Source organism: Mobula birostris, chromosome 17, assembly GCF_030028105.1.
Source record: "Mobula birostris isolate sMobBir1 chromosome 17, sMobBir1.hap1, whole genome shotgun sequence".
NCBI classification, from domain to species: domain Eukaryota; kingdom Metazoa; phylum Chordata; class Chondrichthyes; order Myliobatiformes; family Myliobatidae; genus Mobula; species Mobula birostris.
The window spans coordinates 65,385,079-65,397,249 of NC_092386.1; the positions used below are offsets into that span (position 1 = coordinate 65,385,079).

General features: G+C 42.5%; 1 protein-coding gene across 3 annotated transcripts in view; it reads left to right on the forward strand.

The window, feature by feature from the left end:
• melk (maternal embryonic leucine zipper kinase) overlaps positions 1 to 12,171 on the forward strand; it is a 96,200-nt gene that overhangs the window by 16,617 nt on the left and 67,412 nt on the right. The window lies entirely within an intron of this gene.

A 12,171-nucleotide genomic window follows, 5' to 3' on the forward strand; every position in this document is an offset into this window, starting at 1 on the left:
TAAATCAGAAATAGAAAAGGGAAAGTAAGGTAGTGCAAAAAAACCGAGATGCAGGTCCGGATATTTGGAGGGTACGGCCCGGATCTGGGTCAGGATCTGTTCAGCAGTCTTATCACAGTTGGAAAGAAGCTGTTCCCAAATCTGGCCGTACGAATCTTCAAGCTCCTGAGCCTTCTCCCGGAGGGAAGAGGGACAAAAAGTGTGTTGGCTGGGTGGGTCGTGCCCTTGATTATCCTGGCAGCACTGCTCCGACAGCGTGCGGTGTAAAGTGAGTCCAAGGACGGAAGATTGGTTTGTGTGATGTGCTGCGCCGTGTTCACGATCTTCTGCAGCTTCCTTCGGTCTTGGACGGGACAACTTCCATACCAGGTTGTGAATGCTTTCTACAGTGCATCTATAAAAATTAGTGAGAGTTTTAGGGGACAGGCCAAATTTCTTTAGTTTTCTCAGGAAGTAAAGGTGTCGGTGGGCCTTCTTGGCAGTGAACTCCGCTTGGTTGGACCAAGTCAGGTCATTTGTGATATTGACCCCAAGGAACTTAAAGCTTTTGACCTGTTCCACTTGCGCGCCACCTATGTAAATTGGGTCGTGCAGTCTGCTGCTCCTTCTGAAGTCAACAACCAATTCCTTCGTCTTGCTGACGTTGAGGGATAGGTTATTGTCTTTGCACCATGCCACCAGGTTCTTAATTTCCTCTCTGTACTCAAACTCATCATTACCCAAGATACAGCCTACAATTGTTGTGTCATCAGCAAACTTATATATTGAGTTTGATGTAAACTTGGCTACACAATCATGGATGTACAGTGAGTACAGCAGGGGGCTGAGTACACAGCCTTGTGGGGCACCGGTGCTCAGAGTGATTGTAGAGGAGAGCTTGTCTCCTATGTTCACAGCCTGCGTCCTGTCTGTGAGGAAGTTGAAGATCGAGCTACAGATCTCAGTGCTAAGGCCCAGGTTCCGGAGCTTAGGAATCAGTTTATTTGGAATGATAGTATTAAAGGCAGAGCTGTAATCAGTGAAAAGGAGCCTTACATATGCGTCTTTATTCTCCAGGTGTTCTAAGGAGGAATGTAGGGCCAGAGAGATGGCATCTGCTGTCGACCTGTTGCTCCGGTAGGCGAATTGCAAAGCGTCGAGGTTGACCGGTTGGCTGTGGTTGATGTGTGCCATAACCAATCTCACGAAGCACTTCATAGCAATTGATGTCAGAGCCACAGGTCGATAGTCATTCAGGCATGCCACCTTGCTCTTCTTCGGCACTGGGATTATCTTTGCCTTCTTAAAACACAAGGGGATCTTAGACTGAAGCAAGGAGCATTTGAAGATATCAGCAAACACTCCAGCTAGCTCGCTTGCACAGGCCCGGAGAACCCATCCTGGGACGCCAGCTGGGCCCGTCGCCTTCCTTGGATTTATCTTCAGGAAGGCCCTTCTAACGTCCTCCTCGGTGACAATGAATCTCGATGCCACCAGATCCGGTTTATCCGGAGGGAGCGGGACGTTCCTCTTCTGTTTGAATCTTGCGTAGAATACGTTAAGTTCGTCAGGAAGAGAAGCGCCACAGTTATTGATATTCCCAGCTTTTTCTTTGCGCCCCAGTGATCTCACTTAGACCCTGCCATAGTCTACTGGCATCCTTGTGGTTAGCCTGGGCTTCCAACTTGTCTCAATGTTGCCTCTTGGCGCCCTTAATGGCTTTCTGGAGTTCACACCTGGATTCCATGTAGCGACTGGTATTCCCAGACCTAAAAGCCGCAGCTCTAGCCTTTAAAAGGGACTTGACCTCATAATTCATCCAAGGTTTCTGGTTAGGGAATACCCAGATTGTCTTGCGAGACACACAGTCTTCCATGCATTTCCAAATAAAGCACGGAAACAGGCCACCTCTGCCTTTCTAGTCCGTGCTGAACGCTACTCTCGCCTAGTCCCACCGACCTGCACTTAGCCCATAACCCTCCATTCCTTTCCTGTCCATATACCTATCCAATTTTTCTTTAAATGATAATATTGAACCTGCCTCTACCACTTCTACTGGAAGTTCGTTCAACACTTACTTCAAGCTCCCCTTTCCTCCCCGATAATTGACTTATCACTATATTCGTGCGAGGAAAATGTGCGCTATGTGTTTAATATTAAATTTCTTAGATAAACTTTTTTAGAAATGAAATTGAGTGTATTAGCCACTTATCACCTATATTCTGGTCATGATTAACAACCCCCCCCCCCCCCCCCCACTGAACAGAATTTCCAAAAACGATTTGTACACGCACTGGTGCCCACGTAAGGCTTCATGGTCATGATAGTCTTCTCGGGGTTAAAGGCATCTGTTAGTCTTGCGAGACCATGGGTCTGCGCCTGGAAAGTCTTCACTCTCCAGGGTGCAGGCCTGGGCAAGGTTGTATGGAAGACCAGCAGTTGCCCATGCTGCAAGTCTCCCCTCTCCACGACACCAATGTTGTCCAAAGGCATTAGGACCCATACAGCTTGGCACCAGTACTGTCGCAGAGCAATGTGTGATTAAGTGCCTTGCTCAAGGGCACAACACGTTGCCTTGGCTGGGGCTCGAACTCACGACCTTCAGGTCACTAGTCCAATGCTTTAACCACTTGGCCACGTGTCCACGTGGTAAACACAACGTATTTGACTGCTACTCTTGTCCGTTGGCAACCCTCCTCCCCGCCCCCCGGATCGGTCGGTCCGCAAGAATATTGTCAATAATAAACCAGTCCACAGTGCAAAAAAGGTTGGGGATCCCTGTCTTAGACAAATAATTCTGTCTCTAAAATAGGTGACTGAAACCAAATAAGGGCACTACCAGAGAGGCCAATCCAGTTCTCAAGGTGACTTAGGAGAATGTTGTGGTCAATGGTGTCGAAGGCAGCACTTGGATTTAGAAGAATTTGAACTGGGACACTGTTGGCATCGCTGAGCCTGAGGTCACTGGCAATTTTGGTAAGGGCTGTCTCCATGCTATGGTTTGCTCTAAAACCTGACAGAAAATTTTCTAGATTATTGTTCTTATTCAGAAAGATATTAAGTTGATTAAAAATGGCTTTCTCAAGAATCTTGCCCCTGATTCTCAAGGGCCGGTACCACCCCCGCCTCCCCCACCGCCCCTAAGGGGGTTGTTACATGTCCTAAGGGTGCATGAGGGGAAATAGAAGTCATGGGGGGAGGCGTTCAAGATTCTTGGAGGTGGCGGTAAGCGACACCTTAACTATGGCACTATAATTATGAGATCTTGTGTGATTGGTCAACTGCTCTAACTGGAGTAGTATAAAGGTAGCTTGCCAGACACCAGCTCTACCTTGACTAACATTCAGATTCCAGTGTGAATCCTCGTCAATGTAATTTTCGTATGTAAATACGTATTACACGATCTCTCGAGTCTGAAGGTGGTGAAGCCTTGAATTCTAATCCTGCCAAGAAACAGAAACTACAGAAAGTGCATCAATACAATGTTACATATCTAGGGTATGGTTTTATTCCGTTCTTGTCAGATCAGTGGTGCCCCATGTGTCTTATTTGTTGGAATATGTGGAATTTGTTGCCACGTGCAGCTGTAGAGGCCAGGCTGTTGTGTGTATTTAAGGCAGAGATTGATAGGTTTTTGATTGGACATGGCATCAAAGGTTACAGGGAGAAGGCTGGGAAATGGGGTTGAGGAGGAGTAAAAAATAGGATTAGCCATGATTGAATGGCGCAGCAGACTCTATGGGCCAAATGGCCTAATTCTGCTCTTATGTCTTATGGTCTTATTTGTAATACTGTACTGTCTAATGAAGCCATGAAACCATCAAGATTGCAGGAACACTTCTGTAAAAGACACCCTGAAAAGGCTACTTGTGGTATTAATCAGTTCCAGAAGATGAAAGAAGCATTTGAAAAGTGTTGCGCACACACAAGTCATTTGCTAAAAAAGCTAAAAATGTCCTTGATAGTAGTTTCATTGCTTCCTATAACATTTCCAAAATGATAGCATTGTGGAAAACCTCATACAATTGGTGAAAGATTAATATTGTCTGCTGTATCAGAAGTCCTTGCCACTGTTCTCAAAATGGATACCAATATTTTAAAATCAATTCCTCTGAGTAATAACTCTATAGCTTGTTTTATTGATGAAATGAGTGAAGACATTAAGTATCATCTATGCACAGAGCTACAATAAGCAGAATTTGGTGTACGACTGGATGAGTCAACTATGCAATACGAGACATTGCTAATGACATATGTACAGTTTGCAAAAATGGAGATTCTCTTTTGTAAAAAGTTAAAAACATATCAATATAGAATCAATCTTTGAGCTCAAAATGTATATTGAGGATAAAAGTATTCCAATTAGGAACATGATTTCTTGTGCAACAGATGAAACACCAAATATAACAGGTTGCCATGCTGGTTTAGTGGCATATATGAAAAAAGAAATTTTAAGTCTGTTTGCAATCTATTGTGTAATTCATCATCAACATCTTACAGCCAAAAACCTCAGCCAGCAACTTTTTTTTTCCCCAAGCATGACTCTTGTAATAGCTGCCATCAACAAAATTAAAGCTCATCTGTTAAATAGCAGAATATTTCACCAATTATGCCAAGATAACGATGAAGAGTTTGAATGCTTGGCTGTCAAAAGGCTGCTGCTTAACATGTTTCTTTGATTTTTTTTTTGACACTGGTTGAAATTTTGCTCAAAGTCAGCAAGAAGTTGGGAAGCAAGGTTAAACTTCTACATGGCAATGTGGCATACCTATCTGATCTGTATGACAACATAAACATTCTAAATATGAAATTGCAGGGTGAGAATTTCAATTTAATCCAGGCAAAAAGTGCAGTCTCCACTTTTATCAGAAAATTGGAAATATATAAACAAAATATTGGGAGAAGAATGTTCTCACAGTTTCCCTGCATGGAAGTATGGCACTTCCTTTCACAGACGGTGATTTGTCAGCTCGGAGAATTTAAATTGCATTGCAGCTTCAAGAACTGTTCTTAAACTCTAATTTATTTTGTGGTATTGGTTTCAGGCAGGAGGGCATCTAGAAGTACACAAATGATCAGAGACAGTGGTATCAGACAGAGACATTAACAATATTTAATCCTTTTGTCATTACTAAATCAAGTGTATTTCCAAGTCAATGAGTGGGCTCAGTGACATGCTGGGTAAGTACAGGGGGAAATTTAAATGGGAATTAGGAAGTTAAAGTGGATGTACAGAAAATAGCTGGATAGCCACACAAGTGACAAAAGGAATCCAAAGCAATATACAAAATACTGGAGGAACTTAGCAGGTCATGCAGCATCTATGGAAATGAATAAATAGTTGATGTTTTGGGCCAAGATCCTTCAGGATTATAAAGGAGTGAAGTGTGAGGTAATGCTTTTGGGAAAAGCAAATGGTAGCACAGAGGAATTCTGGAGTCCACAGAAAGGAGAACTGTGTACTGTTCAGACCACCACACAACAAGGAAGGTTTAATAGCACTGGAGACTGTGCATATGACATTTACAAAGTTGTATCAGGCTAGTAAAATGTAATTACATGGAGTGGCTAACATGGAATTGTATCTTGTGGAACAAAGATGATTGAGAAAATTTAACTGGTGTTTCATAAAAAGAAGAGGCTTTTTATGAAACTGGAGGAATAGATTTAATTAATGGAAGAAATAGATCAGGGTTGAGAGATCATTTTTGCAATGATTGATGGGAGTCTGAAAGGGATGGTGGAAGCAGAAGCTAGCACTACATTTAAGCAATATCTGAAATACAGGGAAAGTCATAAAGTGAAGCACTCTTGACCAAGAAATAGAAAGCGAGATCATTATAAAGTTGATTTTGAATAGCCTGAAAATGATGGGCTGAATGGCTTTCCTCTATGTCACTCATTTCTGAGATCATGTGACAGCCCCAAGTGACTTGCCTGAAGTAATTAATTAATGGAAGAAATAAATCAGGTTTTAGGTAGTGGGTAGTGGCTCCATATGTCACTACTACAGGGTGTGATGACCCTGCCTTACATGAGTCCCGTGCTCGGCTGGCTCCAGCTGACTGTACCCGGTATGGGCCCCTCTCCAGGGTTACGGATCCCACTGCCTTGTGGGTATCTTCAGGAGAAGAGAAGGCTAAAGAGTAAACCCTGCACAAATCCAGAGTAGAGCCGCTAAGGCAGTTGGATGACATATCATGTCACCTCCCAGCAGGCCCTGCAGCCAAGCTGATGCCAAATGTACTGCTTCGCATTCCTTTGGACCACATCCAAGAGGTCGAGAGGGGGATCTTGATGTCTGGGCAGCCCAAGATCTCCATATTTATCGCCTAGATCTGCGCCCCGGAACGGGTGTGTCCATTGTCTACTTAGACAGATGGAGCCAAGATGACGAGATCAGATTTGAGAGAAAGATTATTTTCACAATGATTGATGGGAGTCTGGAACTCGCCACCTGAAAGGCCGAAGGGTCTCGGCCCGAAACGTCAACTGCATTTTTTTTCATAGATGCTGCCTGGCCTGCTGAGTTCCTCCAGCATTTTGTGTGTGTTCGGACTTCCAGCATCTGCAGATTTTCTCTTGTTTGTGCTTGAAGTGATGTTTTGGACTTAATGCCTGTTTATCAATTTTCTGCTTCTGGTAGTGTTTTCCTTTTACTGGAGTTCACCTTTGCACCTGTGCTCATGTGGAGACTAAATGTGGCATGAAGGGCCTGTAATGGTATATTTCTAGATTAGAACTTCTGTGCCATTTTCATTTGCCCCTGCACTTTCTTTCATCCATAGGGGGTTGATTTTACATTTACAACAGCTTTGTAGCCTCCAGCTTTTCAGTGAGATGGTTAAAAAGCCCCTGTGGATATTCAAAGGTTCATTTTATTATCAAAGTATGTACACAGAATACAACTGAGATTTGTCATCTCCAGATAGCCACGAAATACAGAAAAACCATGGAGGTCATTTGAAAGAAAATACATCACCACCCCCCCCACACACACGATAAAGAAACAGAACTCGTAAACCCCAAACCCATCAACCCCTCCTTCACACAAAATAATAACAGATTACCCACCCAGACATGGCAACTAATACATCAAACCCCTAACTCACAAGCCTCTCCCACGCAAAAAAAAAGTGACTATCACATCATGCTCACATGAAAAAATACTAACAAGACCATCAGACCTCAAATCTCAAATTCCCAACCCCTCCGTTGCCCACGAAAAGTAACATATTGCCCACCTGCCAATCAGCAGAAAGAAAGAGAACAGAAAAACTGAAGGAGACCAATATAACCTACATTCCACACCAATGGTCACATGTCTTGGAATTTCGAAAATGTCCTCCGTCACTCTTTCTGTGGGGAGCGACTGCCAACCTCCGGCCTGCCCGTGAAGAGCAACCGCCAACCCAGCCTCCTCTGCATTCGCCTCACTGCTTTCAGTCTTCCTCAATGCTTCAATTGCTGGGAAATGGAGTTGATCATGGCCCCGTGCCCTATGTCTGGTCTCCAGATCGGTACAACTCGTGCTCACGGTCCTCTCATGGAATCCTCTTGGGGAGGCAGAGTGCTAGATCACTTGATTGAACTCTAAAGTATAAGTCACAGGCTCCAACAGTTTCCAAAACACAATTAAGATCAAAAGACCAAGTAAAATAATAATTTAAAAAAATATATAAAAAATACGGTCCTGTGGTATAATCTCTAGGAACTCTTGGAAAAGCAAATTTTGGGAAATTGGCTTATTATTGTCGAATGTACAAGGTGCAGTGAAGTAACTTGTTTTGCTTTTCGTTCGTACAGATCAATTGATTACAATACCTCATTGAGATAGTCCAAAGGAAAACAATAACATTGCCGAATAAGGTGTTACAGTTGGAGAAAGTGCAAGTAGACAATAAGGAGTATGGTCATAACGAGGTAGATTGTGAGGGCAATAGAGCATTTTATTATACTAGAGGACTATTCAGTAGTCATAACAGTGGGATTGAAGATTCCTTAAGCCTGGTGGTACACACTTTAAGGCTTTTGTAACTTCAGGGGAGGATGGCCGGGGTAGGTGATGTCTTTGGTTGTTAGCTGTTCACCAAAACAGCGAGAAGTGTACGCAGAATCTATGGATGAGAGGCTGGTTTCCGTGATGTGCTGAGCTGTGTCCACAACTCTTTGCAGTTTTTGGTGTTTGGGGGTAGAACAGATGTATTGACTATAACTTGGTGAGGGTCGAAAAGATGTGCCTATATTTTTGTGTACTTGAAAATGATTACTGTTTTTTTGAATAGGCTTTTCTATGGTTTTCAGGGTGGGGGAGGGAAGAAAAGGATTATTTTCTAGTGTTTGTTGTCTACCCACTCTATAAACACTGGGCATTTCCAGAATATACAAAATCACCAGAAAAATAAGTGATGTTTGAACCTTGTTAATTCAGCTCCCTCCCATGGCCATTTTGTGTAACGTTTTCCAGCCGTGTTTCCAAAACATTGCATCCTGTTTAAGTAAGAATAGTGGAACTCAAATAAGAGTTTTGAGTATTTTGTCTATTAAACGTTGATATAGTTGGTATTGGAGTCAATGGATAATTCTTCCCCATGGCTTGAGCTAAACTTAGCAAATGTAAGATGGTTATTGTTAGAAGTTGATCCCTTTAGCTCTGGACATTGCTGAAGGATTCTCAGTGCCGTGCAACTTCCTTCAGCTACTTCATGGGGAAGAAGTTGGGTTGGAGATGTTTTACTGCCAATTGTACTGGGTTCAATTACATAAGAAACTCTTCAAATAATGATGCTGTCTGGATCAGCATGCAAGAAGAATGGAACAATATTTGGATATGGATAAATGGCAAGCAACATTTATGGCGTAAAAGTAACAACCAGTGACTATCTTCAACTATGTGCCTTTCACTTTACAAGCATGAGTGTAATCTGTTAATTCTAAAGAAATTTGATACTGGCCAGGATACATTGTATTCATTCTTCTTCCCTAAAGGTTCACTTCCTTGACCACTGGCAGCCCACACATTTTTCTAACAATGCATAAACAGCAGACATGGGGGAAATTGCCGATCATGAGGGTGATTGGGTACAAATTTTGACCTTGTCAGTGATATCCAAACTTCCTAAAGTGTTTTTATTAATGTATTCACAGTTATAGTGTGAATTACTGCCACTGGAAGTGAATTGGCCACGATCCTTGTAAAATTGCCAGGATTTTGAAAAGTGCCTTTACCAAACTACAAAAAAATTTGAAATCTACTAATTTGGCTGTTTTCATCTATATGTATAATCTACTGTAGATTTTAGAAAGTGACTACTTGAAGATGTCACTAATCATTAATTTTACATTTGCAACACACATCAAAATTGCTGGTGAATGCAGCAGGCCAGACAGCATCTCTAGGAAGAGGTACAGTCGACGTTTCGACTGTATTGATGTGGCCTTCTATATATTGGCAAGACCCGACACAGACTGGGAGATCGTTTTGCTGAACACCTACGCTGTGTCCGCCAGAGAAAGCAGGATCTCCCAGTGGCCACACATTTTAATTCCACATCCCATTCCCATTCCTATCCACGGCCTCCTGTACTGTAAAGATGAAGCCACACTCAGGTTGGAGGAACAACACCTTATATTCCGTCTGGGTAGCCTCCAACCTGATGGCATGAACATTGACTTCTCTAACTTCCGCTAATGCCCCAGCTCCCCCTCGTACCCCATCCATTATTTATTTATATACACATTCTTTCTCTCTCCCTCCTTTTTCTCCCTCTGTCCCTCTGACTATACCCCTTGCCTATCCTCTGGGTCCCCCCCCCCCCTGTTTTTCCTTCTCCCTAGGCCTCCTGTCCCATGATCCTCTCATATCCCTTTTGCCAATCAACTGTCCAGCTCTTGGCTCCATCCCTCCCCCTCCTGTCTGGATCTCCCCCTCCCCCTCCAACTTTCAAATCCCTTACTCACTCTTCCTTCAGTTAGTCCTGACGAAGGGTCTCGGCCTGAAACATCGACTGCACCTCTTCCTAGAGATGCTGCCTGGCCTGCTGTGTTCATCAGCAACTTTGATGTGTGTTGGTTGAATTTCCAGCATCTGCAGAATTCCTCGTTTACGATTTTACATTTGCACTTATTTTTAGGGCTTCTGGTAATGTAGTTTCAAAACATTTGCAGCATCTGTGACAGGGAATTCCAAAGAATTTTAGCACACTTTAGCTAAAGGAATTCCTTCTCCTTATATCTAAAGGGACACCCATCTATTTGAGGCTGTGCCCTCTCATTCTAGACTCTTTCACTATTGGAAACATCCTTTGCATAGCTACTCTGTTTAGGCTTTTCAATAATCGGTAGGTTTCAAAGAGATCCCAAAGTATTCTTCTAAATTCCAGTGAGTACAAGCCCAAAGCCGTCGTATATTACATGCTCCTCATACCTGTCATTCTTGTGAACATCCTCTGGACCCTTTCCAATGCCAACACATTCTTTCTTAGATACCTGGCCCAAAATTGCTCACAATACTCCTTATGCAATCTGCCTTATAAAGCCTTAGCAATACATCCTTGCTTTTATATTCTATTCCTCTTGAAATTAATGCAAACATTGCATTTACCTTTTCTACAACTGACTCAACTTCCAAGCTAACCTTTGGAGAATCCTGCATTGAGACTCCAAGATCCTTTGTACCTCTGATTTCTGAATTTGCTCCCCATTTAGAAAATAGTCTGTTCCTTTATTCCTTCTACCAAAGTGCATGACTGTACACTTCCCTATGCTGTATTCCATCTGTCACTACTTTGTCCATTCTCCTAATCTTCAGGCTTCTCCAGTCCTTTAGCCTTTCTGCAGGCTCCTTGCTTCTTCAACACTACTTGTCCCATCACCTATATTTGTATTATCCACAAACTTGGCTACAAAGCCATTGATTCTGTCATCCAAATCATTAACGTATAACTTGAAAATGAGCAGATCCAACACTAACCATTCCTCCTAGGCAATTTTTCATTGATGTTTAGGTGGATCTTTTTTGGATTACACTATTCTACCAGTTTGCTGCTTAACCATTCTCTCTGAATTAAGGTTAGCTCATTGACGTTGACTCAGTAAGCAAGATGGCTTCTTCATATACTGTATCAAATCTACAATTCCAGGTTGATAATTCTACATTGTGTAATTCAGTCATGTGTGTAGATATCTGATGATTTAATTGGACTCATTCCTTCTCCTTGCTTTCTTCCAGTTTAGGAAAAAGGAAATGATAAAGGTTGAAATGGCTCCATTATTGTTCAGCTGAGATTAAGGAATTCTACAAAGATTGAGCCCAATGCTACTTTATTTGCAGTATCTTGATTATAGCAGCTAGTGAGGGAACCTGTGCTGTTGGTCAAAAATTTTTTAAAAATGCTGAAATGAATGCTTTCACTGTAAGGCAACATTCAATTTTTGATTACAATGAAACAGTTAATCCAGGTTTATGAGTAATCTTTGTACAAGTATAGAAAAGAAAACATTGTTAGAGATTCATAATTTATACATGTAAACAAATGCAAGCTAATTCTTGAAGAGAGCACCCTTACTCTAACTTTACTTTCCAGCCCATTCTCTGCTTCTTGAACTATCAAGATTTCATCTTTCCTCTCCAAATGAGAGAGACATATACTAATTGTTTCTGTTATTGTAACCATATGGGTAGCAGGGTGGTGATGCTTCTCTACCAAAGGAGGTGTAAGGCGCTCCTTCCCTCCACTAGCTTGGAGGTCACCCTTGGGTAAGGTGCAGCACCTGCTTAGCCATCCCCGATCAGGGTCATGTGAAGCCATGGGAGCAGATGATGGATGGTCATATGAGCAGCTGGTGCATATCACAAGTTCTGATTATGCGACTACTGGCGCCAGGCAAACAATCTCTGAAGAGTATTGATAATGGCTGGGGTCACTCATCTTGTAAAGGCACTGCCCAGAAGAAGGCAATGGCAAACTACTTCTGTAGAAAACTTTGCCAAGAGCAATCATGGCCATGGACAGACCATGGTCGCTCGCGTCATATGACATAACACATAACAAACGAACAATTGTAACCATGCTGAGGTTATGTGCTTCTCCCCTTTAACACTGTGATATTGATTTCCCCCCACTCTGACTTTCTCTTCTCCACATTTAGTTTCAGTGTTCCCCAGCTTCTAAACTGGAGGGTATGATATTT